At 43.6% G+C, this 25,483-nt stretch overlaps 2 long non-coding RNA genes across 4 annotated transcripts; one reads left to right on the forward strand and one right to left on the reverse strand.

Annotated features, from left to right (window-relative positions):
• The first annotated feature begins 15,066 nt into the window (after positions 1–15,066).
• LOC120023447 lies at positions 15,067–20,522 on the forward strand. Its single transcript, XR_005472687.1, has 3 exons — positions 15,067–15,249; positions 18,985–19,049; positions 19,645–20,522. It is a non-coding gene; the product is annotated as an uncharacterized LOC120023447 (long non-coding RNA).
• Positions 15,927–24,051, reverse strand: LOC120023446. 3 transcript variants are annotated; one of them, XR_005472686.1, is made up of 4 exons: positions 23,876–24,051; positions 23,090–23,296; positions 22,125–22,238; positions 15,927–19,023 (listed from the first exon to the last, which is right to left on the reverse strand). It is a non-coding gene; the product is annotated as an uncharacterized LOC120023446 (long non-coding RNA). The 3 variants fall into 3 exon arrangements; XR_005472685.1 differs by having other exon boundaries at positions 23,090–23,325; XR_005472684.1 differs by having other exon boundaries at positions 23,090–23,341.
• Between the last annotated feature and the right edge of the window lie 1,432 nt (positions 24,052–25,483).

Below are 25,483 nucleotides of genomic sequence, written 5' to 3' on the forward strand. Positions count from 1 at the left end.
CTAAAGTACATAGTGCTTCTTTGATGGCTTTAGGTCACTTGTGAAGATCTGTTTCTGTCTCACTTGTTTCTTTTTTTTTTATAGTAGATATGTATTATATAAACTGTATTTACATCATTACTCTGATACGACGACTACTAGTTGCTTTACACGAGCCGGACCCTGCGTCACAACATGTGGTCCCTTCAATGAGTCAGTGTTATGTCCATGTCAGACACTGGTGCTCTGTTGTTGTTGTTGTAATGCTAAAGGAGAAAAACTAACCATACAAGTCCCTTCTCACAAAACATTGTCAACTTCCTCCCTGACTCTCCTCCCAGACTCTCCCATTTCAAAAAATATCCATCTGGATAATGTGCAACTGTACTGGGAACATGACCAGTGGTGCACCTCTATTTTCAGCCAGGCCCTTCCCTCAATGCAAGTGATTTAGCATTATCATTGACAAAGATGAGCAGCAGTAGACTATAGGTAGTTTATCTAAAGTCACTATACACATTGTGTAGGTGAGCCCAAAATGTAACCCAACACCTAGGGTTGGGCAGCACCATGCTCCAACCAACTGGACCACATCAACTCATTGTCAGGGGAAGACAGTATCTAAATACCCCCAGCCCCCCCTCGCCCCCTCAGACAGGCCTGGAGATGGGATGAGCTGGGAGGAGCTGGGAGGAGCTGGGAGGAGCTGGAAGGAGCTGGAAGGAGTTGGAAGGAGTTGCAAGGGGATGGAAGGAGTTGGAAGGGGCTGGGAGGAGGTGGGAGGAGATGTGAGGGGCTGGAAGGAGATGGGAGGGGCTGGAAGGAGATGGGAGGGGCTGGAAGGAGATGGGAGGGAATGGAAGGAGGTGGAAGGGGCTGGAAGGAGATGGGAGGGGCTGGAAGGAAAGGAGGTGGGAGGGGCTGGAAGGAGATGGGAGGGGATGGAAGGAGGTGGAAGGGGCTGGAAGGAGATGGGCGGGGCTGGAAGGAGATGGGAGGGGCTGGAAGGAGATGGGAGGGGATGAAAGGAGATAGGCGGGGCTGGAAGGAGATGGGAGGGGATGAAAGGAGATGGGAGGGGATGAAAGGAAGTGAAAGAGGGAGAGAACAACAACAACCAGTCTTTGATTACTTAACCCAAGTGGGCTCCAATGCAGTAGCAGCCATTCATGGTTGGCCCATCAATCTCTGGTTGTCCGGCTCAACCTCTCTGTCTTACTCCCATTGATGTACAGTAGCCCTGTGTGTGTTATGCATGTCCGTCAGCAGATAGAACTCAACATTTTATGAATAAGACTAAAGACTAAAATCTGTAAGTAACATCTGTAGGTAGCACAGCATGCCCAGTAGGACACTTCCATGCTGAGAGAATACCCTGCTTCCTGCCACTCTGCAATAGTGCCACTCTTTTTGTTCACACATATCTTTCCAGATTGTGACCATCGTTGTAAAATAATATGGAAAAATGCCAATAAAAACAACATAACTGTAGAACAAAATGTATTTCTTTTTTAAATTATTTCAAATGTATTCACGATTGTGTATTGCTAAACTTGGAGCGGCAGGTAGCCTAGTGGTTAGAGCGTTGGGCCATTACCCGGAAGGTTGCAGGATCAAATCCTCGTAGCTGACAAGGTAAGAATCTGTTGTTCTGCCACTGAACAAGGCTGTTCCCTGGTAGGCTGTTATTGTTCTTAAGTGGCTTGCCAGGTTAAATAAATAAATAAACTAGACTGAAGAAGCTAAAGGGTAAAGACTGATACTACACACAGGCAACACTCCACATGAAAGGAAGGAGAGGACAGACATTACACTAATGGATATCCTCTTTGGGCCTTGTCCTTAAGGTGGATTACAGCTTGCCGTCACTAAGAACACACACTCCCCCCCCCCCCCCCCCCCCCCCCTCTCTTGCTTACACACACAAACAGCTCTTCCCTGAATTTCATGAGTCATTAGACAGGCTGATACAAACAGGAATTTAAAAGTGGGGTCATTTAAAACAGACATTATAATTGACCTTGAGCCTAGACTCAAATATCGAGTCTCACATAACCCCCAGCATGTTTCAGACAGGGTCAGCTGACCAGTACACAACCCCCAACATGTTTCAGACAGGGTTAGCTGACCAGTACATTAGCCCCAACATGTTTCAGACAGGGTCAGCCGACCAGTACATAACCCCCAACATGTTTCAGACAGGGTCAGCTGACCAGTACATTAGCCCCAACATGTTTCAGACAGGGTCAGCTGACCAGTACATAACCCCCAACATGTTTCAGACAGGGTTAGCTGACCAGTACATAACCCCCAACATGTTTCAGACAGGGTTAGCTGACCAGTACATAACCCCCAACATGTTTCAGACAGGGTCAGCTGACCAGTACATTAGCCCCAACATGTTTCAGACAGGGTTAGCTGACCAGTACATAACCCCCAACATGTTTCAGACAGGGTCAGCTGACCAGTACATTAGCCCCAACATGTTTCAGACAGGGTTAGCTGACCAGTACATAACCCCCAACATGTTTCAGACAGGGTCAGCTGACCAGTACATTAGCCCCAACATGTTTCAGACAGGGTTAGCTGACCAGTACATAACCCCCAACATGTTTCAGACAGAGTTAGCTGACCAGTACATTAGCCCCAAACATATTTGGGACAGGGTTAGCTGACCAGTACATAACCCCCAACATGTTTGGGACAGGGTCAGCTGACCAGTACATTAGCCCCAACATGTTTCAGACAGGGTTAGCCGACCAGTACATAACCCCCAACATGTTTCAGACAGGGTCAGCTGACCAGTACATAACCCCCAACATGTTTGGGACAGGGTTAGCTGACCAGTACATAACCCCCAACATATTTAGGACAGGGTTAGCCGACCAGTACATAACCCCCAACATGTTTGGGACAGGGTTAGCTGACCAGTACATAACCCCCAACATGTTTGGGACAGGGTTAGCCGACCAGTACATTAGCCCCAACATGTTTCAGGCAGGGTTAGCCGACCAGTACATAACCCCCAACATGTTTCAGACAGGGTTAGCTGACCAGTACATAACCCCCAACATGTTTGGGACAGGGTTAGCCGACCAGTACATTAGCACCAACATGTTTCAGGCAGGGTTAGCTGACCAGTACATAACCCCCAGCATGTTTCAGACAGGGTTAGCCGACCAGTACATTAGCCCCAACATGTTTCAGACAGGGTTAGCTGACCAGTACATAACCCCCAACATGTTTCGGACAGGGTCAGCCGACCAGTACATAACCCCCAACATGTTTCAGACAGGGTTAGCTGACCAGTACATAACCCCCAACATGTTTCAGACAGGGTCAGCTGACCAGTACATTAGCCCCAACATGTTTCAGGCAGGGTTAGCTGACCAGTACATAACCCCCAACATGTTTCGGACAGGGTCAGCCGACCAGTACATAACCCCCAACATGTTTCAGACAGGGTCAGCTGACCAGTACATTAGCCCCAACATGTTTCAGGCAGGGTTAGCCGACCAGTACATAACCCCCAACATGTTTCAGACAGGGTTAGCCGACCAGTACATAACCCCCAACATGTTTCAGACAGGGTCAGCTGACCAGTACATAACCCCCAACATGTTTCAGACAGGGTTAGCTGACCAGTACATAACCCCCAGCATGTTTCAGACAGGGTTAGCTGACCAGTACATAACCCCCAGCATGTTTCAGACAGGGTTAGCCGACCAGTACATAACCCCCAACATGTTTCAGACAGGGTTAGCTGACCAGTACATAACCCCCAACATGTTTCAGACAGGGTTAGCTGACCAGTACATAACCCCCAACATGTTTCAGACAGGGTTAGCTGACCAGTACATAACCCCCAGCATGTTTCAGACAGGGTTAGCCGACCAGTACATAACCCCCAACATGTTTCAGACAGGGTTAGCTGACCAGTACATTAGCCCCAAACATGTTTGGGACAGGGTTAGCCGACCAGTACATAACCCCCAACATGTTTGGGACAGGGTCAGCTGACCAGTACATTAGCCCCAACATGTTTGGGACAGGGTTAGCCGACCAGTACATAACCCCCAACATGTTTCAGACAGGGTAAGCTGACCAGTACATAACCCCCAACATGTTTCAGGCAGGGTTAGCCGACCAGTACATAACCCCCAACATGTTTCAGACAGGGTTAGCTGACCAGTACATAACCCCAAACATGTTTGGGACAGGGTTTGCCGACCAGTACATAACCCCCAACATGTTTCGGACAGGGTTAGCCGACCAGTACATAACCCCAAACATGTTTGGGACAGGGTCAGCTGACCAGTACATTAGCCCCAACATGTTTCAGACAGGGTTAGCCGACCAGTACATTAGCCCCAACATGTGTGGGACAGGGTCAGCTGACCAGTACATAACCCCAAACATGTTTCAGACAGGGTCAGCTGACCAGTACATAACCCCCAACATGTTTCAGACAGGGTCAGCTGACCAGTACATTAGCCCCAACATGTTTCAGACAGGGTTAGCTGACCAGTACATTAGCCCCTAACATGTTTCAGACAGGGTTAGCCGACCAGTACATATCCTCCAGCATGTTTCAGACAGGGTTAGCCGACCAGTTCATATCCTCCACCCTGGAGCACTTTTACAGACCCAGGAAGGAATGTTCAGATATAAATGTGTCATTATGAGGGTGAGGGGTCAACTGGGTCATCTAGCTGCAGATGAAGAGACTACTAGTTCTGGTTTGAGATGGACGATTGGGTGTGTGGTTCTGGTATGAGATAAAGGGTTGGGTGTGTGGTTCTTCATCCTGCAACAAGGGAAGCTTTTGGGGATAAGATAACAACTTGAGATAACAACTTGCACCAACAACATCTATTGGAATGACAAACAACGACAAATGTAGCTTTTGATCATAATTCACATCTCTGAAAGAGGCAGTTATTTCAGTGTTACCATGAATTTAAATCATTGATTTCCTATTGGTTTCAACCTCAAAATCAACGCAGAAAAGTCTGAATAGAAGGAGAAGACAATGTTCAGTCTCCATACATGTCTTGTGCCTTTAGTTATACCACATCATTGTTGAATACTTGTTTCTGATTGGCTAGAATGTCATAATAGAACTTACATTAAGCCTCAAAGTCTGAGCCACTGGGAGGAACTGTTAAGATATGGAACTGTTTTAAGGTCATGCCATCGATCATTCAGATAATTGATTTTGAATTTTAGGACACCTTTAGATATCAAAAAATGATATTAAACAATTATTTGAGAAAATATTGAATTTGGCCTTTACTACTATAGCCCATAGAAACACAATGAATGGCAAAAACACATTAATAAATGGCAAAAAAGACAGTAAAAAAATGTATCATAAGGAATAAGGTTTTGAGGTGTGAAAGCTTAGGAAATACAGTGGCTTGCGAAAGTACTCACCCCCTTGGCATTTTTCCTATTTTGTTGTCTTACAACCTGGAATTAAAATAGATTTTTGGGGGGGTTTGTATAATTAGATTTACACAACATGCCTACCACTTTGAAGATGCTATTTTTTTTAAATTGTGAAACAAACAAGAAATAAGACAAAAAAATAGGAAACTTGACCAGGCATAACTATTTACCCCCCAAAGTCAATACTTTGAAGAGTCAACTTTTGCAGCAATTACAGCTGCACGTCTCTTGGGGTAGGTCTCTATTAGCTTGGCACATCTAGCCACTGGGATTTTTGCTGCTCCAGCTCCTTCAAGTTGGATGGGTTCCGATGGTGTACAGCAATCTTTAAGTCATATCACAGACTCTCAATTTGATTGTGGTCTGGGCATTGACTAGGCCATTCCAAGACATTGAAATGTTTCCCCTTAAACCACTCGAGTGTTGCTTTAGCAGTATGCTTAGGGTCATTGTCATGTAGGAAGGTGAACCTCCGAACCAGTCTCAAATCTATGAAAGACAAACAGGTTTCCCTCAAGAATGTCCATGTATTTAGCGCCATCCATCATTCCTTCAATTCTGACCAGTTTCCCAGTCCCTGCTGATGAAAAACATCCCCACAGCATGATGCTGCCACCACCATGCTTCACTGTGGGGTTGGTGTTCTAGGGGTAATGCGAGGTGTTGGGTTTGCGCCAGATATAGCGTTTTCCTTGATTGCCAAAAAGTTCAATTTTAGTCTCATCTGACCAGAGTACCTTCTTCCATATGTTTGGGGAGTCTCCCAGAAACGTGTTTGCTTATAATTTTCTTTAAGAATGGCTTTTATCTGTCCACTCTTCCGTAAAGCCCAGCTCTGTGGCGTGTACGGCTTAAAGTGGTCCCATGGACAGATACTCCAATCTCCGCTGTGGAGCTTTGCAGCTCCTTCAGGGTTATCTTTGGTCTCTTTTTTGCCTCTCTGATTAATGCACGCCTTGCCTGGTCTATGAGTTTTGGTGGGCGGCCCTCTCGACAGGTTTGCTCTGGTGTCATATTCTTTCCATTTTTTAACAGTGGATTTAATGGTGCTCCGTGGGATGTTCAAAGTTTTGGATATTTTTCTTACCATCCAACCCTGATCTGTACTTCTCCACAACTTTGTCCCTGACCTCTTTGGAGAGCTCTTTGGTCTTCATGGTGCCACTTGCTTAGTGGTGTTGCAGACTGGGGTCTTTCAGAACAGGTGTATATCTACTGAGATCATGTGCCAGACCATGTGACACTTATCTTGCACACAGCTGGACTTTATTTAACTAATTATGTGACTTCTGAATGTAATTGGTTGCACCAGATCTTATTTAGGGGCTTCATAGCAAAGGGGGTGAAAACACTAAAATTATCCGCCGCCATTGTTACAACCCCTATTACCATCGTCCGAGATCCCTAAAGATTGGAAAGCTACCGCGGTCATCCCCCTCTTCAAAAGAGGTGACACTCTAGACCCAAACTGTTATAGACCTATATCCATCCTGCCCTGCCTTTCTAAAGTCTTCGAAGGCCAAGTTAAAACTTCTTGTCAATAGGGGGGCGCCATTTCGACTTTGTAAAAATTCATTCCCAAATTAAACTGCCTCGTACTCAATTCTTGCTCGTACAATATGCATATTATTATTACTATTGGATAGAAAACACTCTCTAGTTTCTAAAACCGTTTGAATTATATCTGTGAGTAAAACAGAACTCAAGTTGCAGCTAACTTCCTGTCAGGAAGTGAGAAATCTGAAATCGGGCACTCTGTTCCAGGGTCAGTTTATTAATTTGCATGTAATCTATGAGTCGACATGCACTGCATACGATTTCCCCTAGATGAGTTATATCAGTTTATATCAGTATATTGCGATTTTCGGAATTTTCTTTGTGCTTTCTTTGTGCTGCGTTATGAAGAGTTGGACACGTCTGGGCCACATAGCTAATGTTTGCTGCTAATTCCTAAGTTGAAGACGACAATCTACAACCGAGCAACGATGATTCTGGACAAAGGACAACTTGCACAAGATTCTGATGGAAGCTCATCAAAAAGTAAGAACTATTTATGATGTTAATTCGTTGTTCTGTTGAAAAATGTAAAACTACTATTCCGCCATTAATTTCGGTGCGGTCTCGCTTTAACGCACGCTGTATGTCGTAGTAACGTTAATTTTAAAAATCTAACACAGCGGTTGCATTAAGAACTAATGTATCTTTCATTTGCTGTCCAACCTGTATTTTTTAGTCAAGTTTATGATTAGTTATTGATTAGATTAGGTGCCTCTCCCAAGATTTCTCCCGACATTTTGTTGGCAGCTTGGCTACTATTCTCATTGTATAACCACGATTTGTGCCGCTAAATATGCACATTTTCGAACAAACAATATATGTATTGTGTAATATGATGTTATAGGACTGTCATCTGATGAAGTTTTGAGAAGGTTAGTGAAAAATGTAATATCTTTTGCTGGTTTATTCGCTATCGCTAACGTGCATGAATCAATGCTGCTGTGTGGTTGGCTATTGTAGTAAGCTAATATAATGCTAAATTGTGTTTTCGCTGTAAAACACTTAAAGAATCTGAAATATTGGCTGGATTCACAAGATCTTTGTCTTTCATTTGCTGTACGCTGTGTATTTTTCATAAATGTTTTATGATGAGTATTTAGGTAATTCACGTTGCTCTCTGTAGTTATTCTAGTTGCTTTGGTGAGAGTTGTGATGGTGGCTGCAATGTAAAACTATGATTTATACCTGAAATATGCACATTTTTCGAACAAAACATATGCTATGCAATAAATATGTTATCAGACTGTCATCTGATGAAGTTGTTTCTTGGTTAGTGACTATTTATATCTTTATTTGGTCGAATTTGTGATAGCTACCTATGCAGGAAAAAAATGGTGAAAAAAAAAAGTTGTGTCTTTTGCTATGGTGGTTAGCTAATAGAAATACATATTGTGTCTTCCCTGTAAAACATTTTAAAAATCAGAAATGATGGCTGGATTCACAAGATGTGTATCTTTCATTTGGTGTCTTGGACTTGTGATTTCATGAACATTTTATTATATGATATCCCTGTGGCTTTAGGCTAGGCTATGCTAGTCAGCTTTTTTGATGGGGGGGATCCCGGATCCGGGTTTGTGACTCGTTAGAGGTTTAAACAGATCACTGAACATTTCGAATCCCACGTACCTTCTCCGCTGTGCAATTTGGTTTCCGAGCTGGTCACGGGTGCACCTCAGCCACGCTCAAGGTACTAAACAACTTCATAACCGCCATCGATAAAAGACAGTACTGTGCAGCCGTATTCATCGACCTGGTCAAGGCTTTCGACTCTGTCAATCACCGTATTCTTATCGGCAGAATCAATAGCCTTGGTTTCTCAAATGACTGCCTCGTCTGGTTCACCAACTACTTCGCAGACAGAGTTCAGTATGTCAAATCAGGGGGCCTGGCAGTCCCTATGGGGGTCCCTATGGGGCAGTCCCTCTGGCAGTCCCTATGGGGGTACCACAGGGTTCAATTCTCGGGCCAACTCTTTTCTCTGTATATATCAACGATGTCGCTCCTGCTGCGGGTGATTCCCTGATCCACCTCTACGCAGACGACACCATTCTGTATACATCTGGCCCTTCTTTGGACACTGTTAACTAACCTCCAAACGAGCTTCAATGCCATACAACACTCCTTCCGTGGCCTCCAACTGCTCTTAAATGCTAGTAAAACCGAATGCATGCTTTTCAACCGTTCGCTGCCCGTACCCACCCACCCGACTAGCATCCCTACTCTGGACGGTTCTGACTTAGGACAACTAAAAATACCTAGGTGTCTGGCTAGACTGTAAACTCTTCTTCCAGACTCATATTAAACATCTCCAATCCAAAATTAAATCTAGAATCGGCTTCCTATTTTGCAACAAAGCCTCCTTCACTCACGCCGCCAAACATACCCTCGTAAAATTGACTATCCTGCCAATCCTCGACTTCGGCGATGTCATTTACAAAATAGCTTCTAATACTCTACTCAGCAAACTGGATGCAGTCTATCACAGTGCCATCCGTTTTGACACCAAAGCCCCTTATACCACCCACCACTGCGACCTGTATGCTCTAGTCGGGTGGCCCTCGCTACATATTTGTCGCCAGACCCACTGGCTCCAGGTCATCTATAAGTCTATGCTAGGTAAAGCTCCGCCTTAGCTCACTGGTCACGATAACAACACCCACCCGTAACACGCGCTCCAGCAGGTATATCTCACTGGTCATCCCCAAAGCCAACACCTCCTTTGTCCGCCTTTCCTTCCAGTTCTCTGCTGCCAATGACTGGAACGAATTGCAAGAATCGCTGAAGCTGAAGACGTACATTTCCCTCACTAACTTTAAACATCAGCTATCTTAGCAGCTAACCGATCACTGCAGCTGTACATAGCCCATCTGTATATAGCCCATCCAATCTGCCTACCTCATCAACCATATTGTTTTTATTTACTTTTCTGCTCTTTTGCACATCACCATCTTCTCATCTATCACTCCAGTGTTAATTTTCTAAATTGTAAATACTTCGCTACTATGGCCTATTTATTGCCTTACCTCCTCACACCATTTGCACACACTGTATATAGACTTTCTTTTTTTCTATTGTGTTATTGACTGTACGCTTGTTTATTCCATGTGTAACTCTGTGTTGTTGTATGTGTCACACTGCTTTGCTTTATCTTGGTCAGGTCGCAGTTGTAAATGAGAACTTGTTCTCAACTAGCCTACCTGGTTAAATAAAGGTGAAATAAAAATTAAAACACATATGCACGCACCACTTTCCCATTTTATTATTTTTTAAACAAGTAATTTTTTTTCACTTCACTTCACCAATTTGGACTATTTTGTGTATGTCCATTACATGAAATCCAAATAGAAATCAGTTTAAATTACAGGTTGTAATGCAACAACATAGGAAAAACCCCAAGGGGGATGATAACTTTTGCATGGCACTGTATGCTTAAATCCTCATAGTAATTTTTATGCCCACTAGAGTAAAACATTATTTTATTTTTTATGATTTAACCTTTATTAAACTTAACAAGTCAGTTAAGAACAAATTCTTATTTACAATGATGGCCTACACCAGCCAGACCAGGACGACGCTAGGCCATTTGTGCGCAGCCCTATAGGACTCCCAATCACGGCCGGTTGTGATACAGCCTGGAATCAAACCAGGGTCTGTAGTTTCACCTCTAGCACTGAGATGCAGCGCTGCGCTACTCTTCTCACAGATGGGGCACTGGGGACGCCTTTCCCTATTGTGTGTTCACTTGTGGGCTGTAAGCTCAGATTTTAGACCAAAGCGCTCTCTCCACAGTCAGAACAAATATAAGGTCTTTCTCCCTGATGTGCCATTATCTGGTGAGCTTTTAATTCTTTGGAACGTGAAAAACTTTTCTCACAAATAGGACATTGTTGAGGCTTCTTTACAGTGTGTGTGTGTGTGTGTGTACAGATGTTGAGTAAGGTCTGATGCTCTGTTGAACGTCTTCTCACAGTGAGATCAGTGGTAAGATCTCTCACCAATATGTAAATGCAGGTGTTCTTTAAGATGCCCTTTCTGTGAGTACCTCTTCTTTACAGTTAGGGCACTGATAGAATGGACTTGCAAGTGTTAAGATCTAACGACACCATGTGATATTTCCTGACATTGTAACTGCCTGTGTTTCTTTAAAGCCTGCACTGTTGAAAATGTTAGCCCGCAGTCAGAGCAGTGGTGAGGCTTCTCTCTAGAGTGTACTCGCATGTGTTCAGTAAGAACTGAACACTCTTTGTATGTCTTCTAACAATGTGAGCAGCGGAAAGGCTTGTCAGCACTGAGTTCACAATTGCATGTTAAGATATATATGGTCAGAGAATCTCTTCTCACATTCAGGGCATTGGTAAGGTTTTACACAATAATCTATTATCATGTTCTTTCAACTGATCTAATCTAGTGTACTTTTTAGCACACTTTGGGCAGTGGAAATGTTTTTCTCCTGAATGTAACAGCATGTGTTTCCTTAAACTTTGCCCGTACTCAGAGCAGTTTTGACCCTTCTCTTTAGGACGGACTCTCTTGTGTCTCTTTGACAATGTCACAGAAGCAACACTTTCTTTGCTACTTGAACAGTGGGAAGACATCTCTCCAGTGTGTCTGTGTGCAGGTGCCGTTTAGGCTGTGACCGTTTTTGTGGATCTCTTCTTACGTTGAGGACTGTGGTGAGATCTCATTGCTTCGTCAACTTCCTGGTGTTTCTCCCCTGATGTAGATCATGTCTCCACTGATAGGTCTGAAGACTCAGGACCATCTCCTTGCAGGCATGACAACAGAAAAACATGTAGTAATAAAGCAGAAGACACATTTCCATGACATATGGACTAACAAAGTACATCTTATAAAAACAAGAGCACAGTTGGAATTATTGCCGTAGATGTCTAAACATGACAGTCATTAAACAGCAAAAATACATAACTTCTATTAGGTCAAACCACCTCACCTTGTTGGTAACCCCCCATGGATTGAACAGACCATTCTAATATATATATATATATATATATATATGTGAATCAATAACTTTGGGATAGGATATGTTGTTTCCCAACTCCTCTGCAGTAGTCCAATAAATAAGCTAGAAAATTGTTTGAAAAACAGAGGTTGATGACAGTTTGCACACTCTTGGCAATCTCTCAACCAGCTTCATGAGGAATGCATTTCCAACAGTCTTGGAGTTCCCACATATGCTGAGCACTTGTCATCTGATGCAGCACTCCATCACTCTCCTTGGTCAAATAGTCCTTACACAGCCTGGAGATGTGTGTTGGGTCATTGTCCTGTTGAAAAACAAATGATAGTCCCACTAAGCGCATGCCATGCTGGTTAAGTGTGCCTTGACTTTAATTAAATCACTGACAGTGTCACCAGCAAAGCACCCCCACACCATCACACCTCCTCCTTCATGGTGTGAACCACACATGCGGAGATCATCCATTCACCTATTCTGCGTCTCACAAAGACACGGCATTGGAACCAAAAATCTCAAATTTGGACTCTCATCAGACCAAAGGATAGATTTTCGCCTGTCTAATGTCCATTGCTCGTGTTTCTTGGCTTAAGCAAGACTCTTCTTCTTATTGGTGTCCTTTAGTAGTGGTTTCTTTGCAGCAATTCGACCATGAAGGCCTGACTCTCCTCTGAACAGTTGATGTTGAGAAGTGTCTTTTACTCCGTGAAGCACTTACTTGAGCTACAATCTGAGGTGCAGTTAACTCGAACTTATCCTCTGCAGCAGAGGTAACTCTGGGTAACTTCCTTTCCTGTGGCGGTCCTCATGAGATCCAATTTCATCATAGCGCTCAATGGTTTTTGCGACTGCAGTTGAAGAAACTTTTAAAGTTCTTGAAATTTTCCGGTTTGACTGACCTTCATGTCTGAAAGTAATGATGGACTGTCGTTTCTCTTTGCATATTTGAGTTGTTCTTGCCATAATATGGACTTGGTCTTTTACCAAATAGGGCTATCTTCTGTATACCACCCCTACCTTGTCACAACACAACAAGTTGTCTCAAACACATTAAGAAAGAACGAAATTCCACAAATGTACTTTTGACAAGGCACACCTGTTAATTGAAATGCATTCCAGGTGACTACCTCATGAAGCTGGTTGAGAGAATGCCAAGTGTGTGCAAAGCTGTCATCAAGGCAAAGAGTGGCTACTTTGAAGAACCTCAAATATAAAATATATTTTGATTTGTTTAACACTTTTTGGTTACTACATGATTCCATGTGTCATTTCATAGTTTGATGTCTTCCATATTACTCTATAATGTAGAAAAATAGTAAAAATTAAGATAAACCTTGGAATGAGTAGGCGTGTCCAAACTTTTGACTGGTTCTCTATATGATAAACCATTCTTACCATTTTGCTTAAAGGGTATGAAGCAGGAGTTTTTACTCAAAGTAACAACACAAAGTGGTCAAAGACTTAGTAACTTAGTTGTAATCATGATCTGGTTACCTATAAACATAGTTATGTTTTGGGGTTTTACATAATCATTAACTTATTTCCAGATATCTGCTCAACTACCCACAATGCACTATTTATCAACGTCATATGTGACCGACCGCCTAGATTCAGTCTTGTGTAGCAACATTTGAAATTGTGTTTTTTACATTGGATAAAAGCAGAGACACAGAGATACAAAATGGTATATCATACACTGTATTTGAGGAACAATGGGAAAGTAAGTAATTCTGCTGTGAAAGTTGATTAAAAAAATGGCCTTTGATTGTTTTGGTACCTACTGGAGTGCTCCTCTTTGGCTACATCCATTCAGCATCGTTCACACCTTCTTAAGATTTAGCCCCCAACCCAAACTCTGACCATTTTATTCGCTCTAGCAGAGCTGGTTGGGCTGTTTACATGTTATCCAGAGCATTGGTGACTGTTGTTGTTGCTGCTGGCAACAATTTTATTACGTTTTTTTGCCGACGTTTACTGACACTGGCCATATTCAACGGGTGTTGAGCCTCTGTAAATTCATCAGTTATTCTGCGCTGTGGCACAGACGAGAGTAGATGGCCAGACTGAATTTACGAATGCACCCGAAATGGTTAATTGCATAGTGGAGTATTTTGCTAAGACATGTAGCTAGCTAGCTAAACAATGAAACATAATCCCAACTCATGACGTTACTACCTTGCATGAATTCGCAGCTAGCTAACCAACCAGGTTCAATGTTAGATAGCTAACATTAGGCTATAACCAGCCAAGCAAATGGCTCTGAGATATGAATAATAAGATCATACACGTAACGTTAGCTAGCTAGCTAGCATACAAGCAACACGCTAGCTAGCTAGCATACAAGTTTGTTATTAAGGCACATGAAAGTTCGCATGTCACGGAAGGCATTTCTGCCCCAAAAACAGGCATTTTCATTTAAAAAAAAGGTTACGTTCAAACGGCTCTCCTGTGAATTAGTGACCCGCAATATACGCCTAGTATCCTGAAACGGGTCACATATGGAGAATCTACTCTGCGTTCGCTAGCTTGAGTTGGCTAAAGTCAGCCACTAGCCATGCAGAGTGTTGGCAGTGGCGAGCTACAATCCACCAATCCACGGGGTGTGATGTAAACAACCAATTAGATTCCCCACACGCGGGGGACGCACGATCCTGCTCGGCTACTCCAGTCCAGGCAGCACTGACTTCTGCTCCGACAGGCTTGCCTCTGGCTTAAAAGGAAAGTGGAAAATCTTTCCTGCTTGTGATAATTGTTTAGTACCTTGTCTGCTCCTCGTTTGTTTTTCGTCCTCCAATTAACTTTTCGACCTGTTCTGCCTCTGGGATTATTGCATCAAGGAATTATCGATACTGAACAAAATTTGTAAAACGCGACATGCGATAATTTCAATGATTTGACTGTTTTTACAGTTCATATCAGGAAATCAGTCAATTGAAATAAATTGATTAGGCCCTAACCTATGAATTTCATGACTGGGAAGGGGCGTGGCTGGAACAGACCACACACACTACGGAGCCAGGCCCAGCCAATCAAAATGAGTTTCTACACAAAAAGTCTTTATTAAAGACAAAAATACTCCTCGGTTTCATCAGCTGTCCGGGTGACTGGTCTCAGACGATCCCGCAGATGAGAAATAGTAGACTAGCACAGGCACAAACCCACAGAACACAACATAAAAGCCAGCAGATATCAAGTAAAGAGAGAGCGGAGACTTACCGATTTGACAGCTGAGTTAGCTACCAAAGAAGAGCCAAGGGAGTCAGCTAATCGAATAGCGATATACTGAGGTAAAACCAAAGAATATTTGTCTGTAATAAAGACCTTTGAGACATTTTTAAATCCCGGATAGCACGTGTTTCATATAGTTTATTGACGAAGCCAACAGTGCCTTGGCCAGTGTGTAACAACTTCTATATACTGCCTGCTGAACAACGGCATCCGGTCTATAACCTAACAGTTCAGCACCTTACCAGCAGGTGGCATCCAAGCATTACTTATTTTTTTAAAATGTATTCTTTATTTAAATAGGCAAGTCAGTTAAAAACAAATTATTATTTACAATGACTGCCTACACCGACCAAACCTGGATGACGCTGGGTCAATTGTGCACCGCTCTACGGGACTCCCATTCATGGCCGGTTGTGATACAGCCTGGAATCGAACCAGGGTGTCTGTAGTGCCGCCTCTAGCACTGAGATGCATTGCCTTGGACCGCTGCGCCACTCGGGAGCCCGTATAACAACACGGACACTTAATCCACCATGCCTAGATGGAATAGAGGCTTATGTCAACTAGACGTCAAAACATTTTAGAAAATGGCACTTTAGCCAAACCTAACTCTTTTCCTAACCTTAACCTAATTCTCCTAACCTGCTACGTTAATTATCACTCGCTACAAAAAGTAAATTTTCACAAAAGCAGCATACCTTCTAGACAAAACGACCCCCCCCCCCCATGACGTAGTGGGCCAATAAAAACAAACAGATATTTGCCACCATGCGGCTGGATTGTTGTTACTTCAGAAGGAAACAACCCTTCTTAAGATCTTCTGTTGAGATTTATCCAGCAGGGACGAGATCTGAATTCAGGGTAAAGCCTTTATTATCAGTGATCAGATCGCATATCGCTGGTAATAAAACCTGCTCGCTTACCTGGTTAATCATCGTATTCCCAAAATCTTAAAATCCTCTTTCGTGACGGACAGTCAGCAGGAATGTAAACTTACTCAATAAACATGTACATCAATACCTTTATGGAATGGCAAAGGTCCGGTTTGTGGTACTACAAGGACCTGTTTAGGCTGGGATGCATGCGGACGTCTTAATGGCCGATCACTTATATCATGGTTCATCAGTCTACACCAGTCTCTTGGTAATTATTGAAAAGGAACTAGTTTCCCCTTTTACTAGATAGAAAGATGTGTTCTTTTTCTAGTATAATGTGGAATACATGTTATAGTATATTACTGTTCTATTATCTCTAATGCAGTAAATAATTTGAGGAATGTTTAGAAGTGTTTAAATGGTCAAATTCGTTAATCCAGAACTAAAGTGTTGCGTAATTGGTCAGCTGCACGATTACAATTCTAGGTCCATATGTGTTAAGAGAAATGGATTAAGAGATTCTAGAAAATGAGGAGCTTCACCCTCTCTCTTTACTAGTGACGAATCGAATGTCCACTCGCCTTTCGAAATTCGGAAGACGCTAAAACATCTGCGACATCGTGATTTGTCCAAATAACCGGTGACGAAAACTCCAAAACACCAGACCTACTGCCGTTCGTTATCACACACGTCCCGTTCCTTCCAGACAGATTCTATGGTACCAGTTACGTTTACATAGATCTGTCCATGAGAGATGATGTAGGTGGTAACAGGAAGTGGCATCTCTATACCCCTCTACGGCATAACAAGGCTATTACTTTCAGGTAATAAACCATTTGAGCCAAAAGCCTGGACTGCAAAAGGGATCAAAAATCTAGGAGATGTATTTAACTCAAGAGGGTCTCCCTAGTTTCCAGGATCTTTGTCTCTTTTACCTTTGTCTCCAGTCTGCACTTTGTGCCTACGGTGTCCCATTAGGTACAAATTTGGGAACTTGTCCAGAGGTTTGGTGTCTGCTATTTATTTTCATCTTCAATTACTAAAGCAAAAAAATATCTTCCAAATGGTTAAATCATGGGTAAAGTATATGTCTGATGATGAGGCTATTGACTGGGAGAATGTCTGGGAGAATATAATTTCACTCGTCAAAGAAGCCAAACTATCAATAAAACTAATTATAAGCTTTGTCATAGGTTGTACTGGACACCACTTATAATATGTCATACAAAACAGGCTTTAAGCCTAAACTGTAACCTGTGCCCCCCTCAATAGACTTGACACATACAAACTGTAACCTGTGCCCCCCTCAATAGACTTGACACATACAAAACAGGCTTTAAGCCTAAACTGTAACCTGTGCATCCCTCAATATACTTGACACATACAAAACAGGCTTTAAGCCTAAACTGTAACCAGTGCCCCCCTCAATAGACTTGACACATACAAACTGTAACCTGTGTCCACCTCAATAGACTTGACACATACAAAACAGGCTTTAAGCCTAAACTGTAACCTGTGCATCCCTCAATATACTTGACACATACAAAACAGGCTTTAAGCCTAAACTGTAACCAGTGCCCCCCTCAATAGACTTGACACATACAAACTGTAACCTGTGCCCCCCTCAATAGACTTGACACATACAAACTGTAACCTGTGCCCCCCTCAATAGACTTGGCACATACAAACTGTAACCTGTGTCCACCTCAATAGACTTGGCACATACAAACTGTAACCTGTGCCCACCTCAATAGACTTGACACATACAAACTGTAACCTGTGCCCCCCTCAATAGACTTGACACATACAAAACAGATGATATGGGATTGATACGTTTTGGAGGAAAGGATAATCTAACCGATTCCTCTTCTACTTAATGACGATTCCAGTGAACAAGAAACAGTGTATGGTTTGGCCGGCTGGGATGACTGCTGGCCGGCTGGGATGACTGCTGGCCGGCTGGGATGACTGCTGGCCGGCTGTGTTGACTGCTGGCCGGCTGGGTTGACTGCTGGCCGGCAGGGATGGCTGCTGGCCGGCTGGGATGGCTGCTGGCCGGCTGGGATGGCTGCTGGCCGGCTGGGATGGCTGCTGGCCGGCTGGGATGGCTGCTGGCCGGCTTGGGTTGGCTGCTGGCCGGCTGGGTTGACTGCTGGCCGGCTGGGATGACTGCTGGCCGGCTGGGTTGACTGCTGGCCGGCTGGGATGACTGCTGGCCGGCTGGGTTGACTGCTGGCCAAAAATGTATTGTTCAGTGCTGGTTGCCACCACATGACCTTCATATAACACAATGGTTAGCATGTTTCCGCAGGTGTCGTTCAAGATATGATGGGAATGGGAAACTCTTCCCGCAGTCAGAGCAGGAGTAAGGCTTCTCCCCTGTGTGAACTCGACGATGAGAGGTTAGATGACTTGATGTTGTGAAGCATTTCCCACAGTCAGAGCAGCAGTAAGGCTTCTCTCCAGAATGTTTTCGCAGGTGTCTTTCAAGATATGATGGGAATGGGAAACTCTTCTCACAGTGAGGACAGTGGTGAGGCTTCTCTCCAGTGTGTGTTCGCTGGTGCACGTTCAAACCACTCAGTTGAGAGAAACTCATCCCACAGACAGAGCAGGAATAAGGCTTCTCTCCAGAATGTTTTCGCAGGTGTCTTTCAAGATATGATGGGAATGGGAAACTCTCCTCACAGTGAGGACAGCGGTGAGGCTTCTCTCCAGTGTGTGTTCGCTGGTGCACGTTCAAGCCACTCAGTTGAGAGAAACTCCTCCCACAGACAGAGCAGGAATAAGGCTTCTCTCCAGAATGTTTTCGAAGGTGTCTTTCAAGATATGATGGGAATGGGAAGCTCTCCTCACAGTGTGGGCAGTGGCGAGACCCCTTAGCTTTGCTCCCTTCCTGATGTTTCTTCCCTGATGCAGGAAATGTCTCGACTTGGTCAGAGGAGTTAGAGGTCTCTCCTGGGTGAATGACAACATAAAAACAGGTGAGCAGGTGCAGCACACATTCATAATCATTGGATCAAATTAAAAAGAAAGAAATGTGCCTGAAAAAGCATTACTGAAAAGGAGTTACATACTGTAGGTGTGTCTGTATCACCTGATGTACTTAACAAAAGGCACATCTCAATGGTTGGTCAAGGGTATAGAGCTTAACACAGGAACAGGAATTCAGTGGGATTTGTGAGATTCTGGCAGGTATGGGAGTGAAATTCTAGAGTCTAGTTCGGGACAGGACGGGACAGGATCAACAGTCCACAGGAACGGGCAGTACAGGAATAGTGTAAAATTGCGTTTGCTTTTTAGGTGGAAATATGGCATGTGAGGAGCATTTCATATAAACAACAAATGTGTAGGGTAGGCCTAACATAGTTTACTTAATAAAAACGTACACAAAAATGTAAATCATTTCCACACTTCCCCTTCCGTCAGCTCACTGTTGCTCATCTAGGACCCATCACTAACATTAACATTAGAGCCAAGAAAGAAAAAAAATGTTTTACCTAAATTTGCTGGAGTTGCTTTGACAATGAAGGAAACAAGTAAACGGCTTGTAAAAAATGCTGCGGTTTAATCAAATAGGCTAACAACTGGAGAGAGCGACACGCGGCCTGAGGCAGCGACACGCGGCCTGAAGCAGCGACACGCGGCCTGAAGCAGCGACACGCGGCCTGAAGCAGCGACACGCGGCCTGAAGCAGCGACACGCGGCCTGAAGCAGCGACACGCGGCCTGAAGCAGCGACACGCGGCCTGAAGCAGCGACACGCGGCCTGAAGCAGCGACACGAGGCATCGAAGCAGCGGCCTGAGGCATCGAAGCAGCGGCCTGAGGCATCGAAGCAGCGGCCTGAGGCATCGAAGCAGCGGCCTGAGGCATCGAAGCAGCGGCCTGAGGCATCGAAGCAGCGGCCTGTGGCAGCGACGCATAGCTGCTCATACTTCTAACAACTTTACCTTCAAACCAAATTGTTTGCACATTTAACTAAACCAATGCCATCAGAGGTGAAGAGTGAAATAAAAATAGATTGCCTCATGCAGTACTGGCCCTCAGGTTTTTAAATGTTGTAAATGTTAATGTGTTGTAAATGTTCATATGTGCTCAAATGTAGGCCGGTGCTGTGCTGAGCCGCAGGCCGGTGCTGTGCTGAGCCGCAGGCCGGTGCTGTGCTGAGCCGCAGGCCGCAGTTTTATGCCGATGCTGTGCTCAGCTGTAGGCTACAGTTTAATATGCTCAGTGCTGAGCAGACCATCCTGCTAGGGTCTCTGTCCTCACCTCCAGCCTTAATACATCTACATTTAGGTCATTTAGAATACGCTCTTATCCAGAGACTTGGGTAAAACAACCACATAACTGTCGCATATTGCATTAATGAAATGTTCAATACTTGTAAACCATAAACTATAAAAACATTTTGGTAATTTAATAAACTATTTGTATAGTTTACTCGCCATTAGTCAGGAACTCCACACAAAATAATTATTCTGGGTGTGCGCCAGCTCATGTTTTTAATAATACTTGGTAAACCAACGCTTAAGGCCTATATATTTCTGCGGGCGAAAAAAAGAGCACGAGATGGGAGTGATTTTTATCAGGAAGAGACAGGAATGTTTCCGGGGTTACAGAACTGTTGCGGGTTCAGGACAGGAAGAACACTGCCCGGACAAGAAGGGACAGTAAAACACTGCCCGGACAAGAAGGGACAGGAAAGAACTTTCACTCCCGTGTCCAACCTCTAGGTGTCCTCTGACATGGTAAAAGTGTGGTCTTTTGTCCAACCTCTAGGTGTCCTCTGACATGGTAAAAGTGTGGTCTTTTGTCCAACCTCTAGGTGTCCTCTGACATGGTAAAAGTGTGGTTGTGGTGGGGTGCTCTTTTGTCCAACCTCTAGGTGTCCTCTGACATGGTAAAAGTGTGGTCTTTTGTCCAACCTCTAGGTGTCCTCTGACATGGTAAAAGTGTGGTCTTTTGTCCAACCTCTAGGTGTCCTCTGACATGGTAAAAGTGTGGTTGTGGTGGGGTGCTCTTTTGTCCAACCTCTAGGTGTCCTCTGACATGGTAAAAGTGTGGTTGTGGTGGGGTGCTCTTTTGTCCAACCTCTAGGTGTCCTCTGACATGGTAAAAGTGTAGTCTTTTGTCCAACCTCTAGGTGTCCTCTGACATGGTAAAAGTGTGGTTGTGGTGGGGTGCTCTTTTGTCCAACCTCTAGGTGTCCTCTGACATGGTAAAAGTGTGGTCTTTTGTCCAACCTCTAGGTGTCCTCTGACATGGTAAAAGTGTGGTTGTGGTGGGGTGCTCTTTTGTCCAACCTCTAGGTGTCCTCTGACATGGTAAAAGTGTGGTTGTGGTGGGGTGCTCTTTTGTCCAACCTCTAGGTGTCCTCTGACATGGTAAAAGTGTAGTCTTTTGTCCAACCTCTAGGTGTCCTCTGACATGGTAAAAGTGTGGTTGTGGTGGGGTGCTCTTTTGTCCAACCTCTAGGTGTCCTCTGACATGGTAAAAGTGTGGTCTTTTGTCCAACCTCTAGGTGTCCTCTGACATGGTAAAAGTGTGGTTGTGGTGGGGTGCTCTTTTGTCCAACCTCTAGGTGTCCTCTGACATGGTAAAAGTGTGGTTATGGTGGGGTGCTCTTTTGTCCAACCTCTAGGTGTCCTCTGACATGGTAAAAGTGTGGTTATGGTGGGGTGCTCTTTTGTCCAACCTCTAGGTGTCCTCTGACATGGTAAAAGTGTGGTTGTGGTGGGGTGCTCTTTTGTCCTCAATTGCTCCTCCATTGTTTCCATATGCAACTCCTTCAATTGCCAAACCTTAAATTCATAATTGTGTCTAAACATATTATTTCACCCATATGTGTGTGTGTACTTTACTGAATTTATACTTGGAATATACTTCAAATCAAATGTTAGTGTTCACATACACATGTTTAGCAGATGTTATTGCGGGTGTAGCGAAATGCTTGTGCTTTACTTTTTTAACTGGAAAAGTTCAAAGATTGCTGGAGTGGGACTTAGAACCGTTAAATCATCTGACGTGCCTAAAAATAGTACATCAAATCTGCTCTTACCATGATCAGCAGATTCCCCAATGTCTTCCTTCTGTTCATCATTAATGGTGACATTCAGCCCCAGTGTTTGACTGCTGCCTACCAGCTCTACTGATGCCATGTCTGGACTCTCTCCTGTGTAAATGAGAATAGAAAAACGTGTCAAAATGTGACAAGTGCATTGCGTCTAAAACTAACATGTTGCATTCACTTGAGGAAATAAAATAAATACCAAAACCATGTAACAAAGTGGTTGGCGTACAACTAAATAACCTAACTGTGTACTTGATATCTGCCTGGCTCGATCAACAACAGCCCCAGGTATCTTAAGTAAAAAATAGAATTGGCATCTTAAAAATAATATTCTAATAAATCAGTCTCTCACTAAAAAGGCAAGTATATAAACCAGCTGGCACTGTGGCCCTCGAGGACCAGTGTAACCGCTGTTGATAAAACCTGGGATGGAATCTTAAGTGCACACGGTAGCAAACTGTTTGGCCAGTAACCGAAAGGTCGCAGAGTCGGATCCCCGAGCCAACTAGATGGAGGGGGGGGATCTGTCGATGTGCCCTTGAGCAAGGCAGATAATAACATCTGTTAAATTACTAAAACGTAAAGGTAAAAATGAATACGCGGTGTGTATAACAGTATCACAATGCAATGTACAGTGGTAGAAAAATTGGAATGAGCCATGTTGAGAATACAGTATTCTATATACATTACAATACCTTATGGACATATACAAGGAACCAAACAGAAGCAAAAGGAACGAAACAGGAAGGGACCTACCTGAATTTATCCAATAAAAACTCTTATTTACATTGTAAACGGTTTCTGTTGTAAACGTTTTGCAATAGACCCAAGGTTTTGCTACATTCTGCAACTAATGAATACATCCCTGCTCTCTTACCTTGGTTGTAAACGCTGTTGATAAAACCTGCTCTCTTACCTGGGTTGTAAACGCTGTTGATAAAACCTGCTCTTACCTGGGTAATCATCACATTCCCAAATCTTCACTTCCTCTTCTTTATCTTTCGTGATGATATTCAGCCGGAGTGTTTGACTACTGTCTTTCACTGATGCCATTTCTCCTGCGGTGCCCAGGGAACTCCTTTGTCACAATCAGGACCCCAGTCAATATAGGCTTGGGCTCAGTTTGGGTGGAGAACGGCAGGCTAGTTATCTTCACTCTCCTTAAGTAAAGACCAGATAGATAAACAACCTGTAAAAGAAAAAACCTGTATAAAATGCAGGGCTGTTATGTAATTTGGTGACTTGCTATCTAGTTAGCACACATAGCCATTGTGTTCTGATGTAGACAGTGATTTAATCAGTGTTGCTACGCTAATTTAGTTACCTGTACTGGGTCTCGGCTGGATAAGCTACGAAATAAAGTCTCAAATTGCAAGATAACCGTAGTTAGCTAACGTTATTTGGGGTTAGGGTTTTCGCTTCAAGTTATTGCTAGCTAGCTATTGTTAGCTAGCAATATGTTATTTGGGGTTTGGGTTTTCGCCACAATTTATTGCTAGTTAGCTAACGTCAGTTAGCTACATATTTACCTATTTTGATAAAGTATGTGATGGCATTTGTTTTTCAATTTATAAACTTTAGCAAATTGTTGTGTAACATTACCCAGTCCTTGCGGTTTAGTCTAGAAGGGACACCGCTTTTATTAAAATTCACTTTTATTCAAATTTATCGTTAACGTTACTTGACCAGGCCTTGCCTGGCCATTTGCCCTGCAAGACTCCTCGAACGGGCGTTCTTACCTGAGGCCTTGCTTCGCTAAAACGGAATCATAAATGCTTTTTGTGTACTGGATTAAGTTATGTGTCCATTGTTTATCGAATACAGTATTACTTATGGCTTAATATCTTCTACAAAAAAAGATAAAAACAAACGCGATGGCAATTTTCACATCTTCTTTTTCGACAGACTGGGCTTGTCAAACTACACAAACGTAGAGGTACGCCACCTGTGTGCGGGAGTGTGCATCGCAGGGCATAATATAATCATTACTCAGGTTTTGGTTATTGTCCCTCACGATGAAATCGGAGAGTGATTTCGCCGGTGAAAAGAGCCATTAATGAGCGGAATGAGCTACTATCGCCGACCATTTAACCACAGATAGAACAATGAGACAGATATTTCACTGGATGTATAAAAGTAATGCGTTTTACATTGGCGTTTTACACTCACTCGGGAACTGACCATATAATTAATCAACTTCATTATGTTCTATTCCTCACCAAACTTAAGAGATAAAACAATTACTCTGCATAATTGACTCTGCATATAACATATAATAATAGAATAAACAATTGTATTTAACATTTTAATTAGATCTGTGATCAGCTAGTTTATTTATTGACTGGTATGTCCTGGCTGCACTACCATTACAATTATCAGAGAGAGAAAATCATTTGGGCCTTAGTAGTTGCTCAGTGTAACATTATTGACAGTATATTGACATTTTATTCACAGTACACTCACACAAAAAAATGCTTTGGGGCACCATTTGTGCCTGTAGGGGAACCCTGTAAAAAAAAGAAGGTTCCAGATCTAACCATTTAAGATCAGATAAAACTCTTGGTGATGGAGGAGGCAGAGAAGGTGACCGTGGTCACCATAGAGGAGTCAGCTGACTAGGGGCCTGTGGTGATGGAGGAGGCAGAGAAGGTGACCGTGGTCACCATAGAGGAGTCAGCTGACTAGGGGCCTGTGGTGATGGAGGAGGCAGAGAAGGTGACCGTGGTCAACATAGAGGAGTCAGCTGACTAGGGGCCTGTGGTGATGGAGGAGGCAGAGAAGGTGACCGTGGTCAACATAGAGTACGGAGCAAGTGACCGTGGTCACCAAAGGAGGCAGTTGAGGAGGGGCTCGTGGTGATGGATGCAGAGCAGGTGACCGTGGTCACCATAGAGGAGGGAACTGATCCCAATTAGGGCAGGTAAGCGAGAAAGCTGAATCTTAAACAGAAATAACACTTGGGACTCCGTCGACCACGTGCGACAGCAGTAAGCATTAATTCACATAGACAGCGTAGTGTATGCCAGCGTAATTGTCAGGAAAAGTCATTATAAAAAGTTGTATTCTCTTTTTAAATCGAAGTTGCCTCATTCCTCGAGTTTTTGCAGACATAGCCTAGGTTACATGCCCTGAAATAAACAGGAGTAGCTGAGATGGCGCCGAAGAGGATGGCAGATGTTTTACGTGCTCCTAACCAACTGTGCTATTTTGTTCATTTTTTTGCGTTGTTTGTAACTTTATTTTAAACTTATTTTGTACATAATGTTGCTGCTAGGGTTAGCTACGAGGGGTGGGAGTGGGGGTGGGGGTGTGTGTCTATTTGCCAATAACAGCTGGTGCGCAATGTC

The sequence above is a fragment of the Salvelinus namaycush genome, chromosome 28 (genome assembly GCF_016432855.1).
Source record: "Salvelinus namaycush isolate Seneca chromosome 28, SaNama_1.0, whole genome shotgun sequence".
Taxonomy (NCBI): Eukaryota; Metazoa; Chordata; class Actinopteri; order Salmoniformes; family Salmonidae; genus Salvelinus; species Salvelinus namaycush.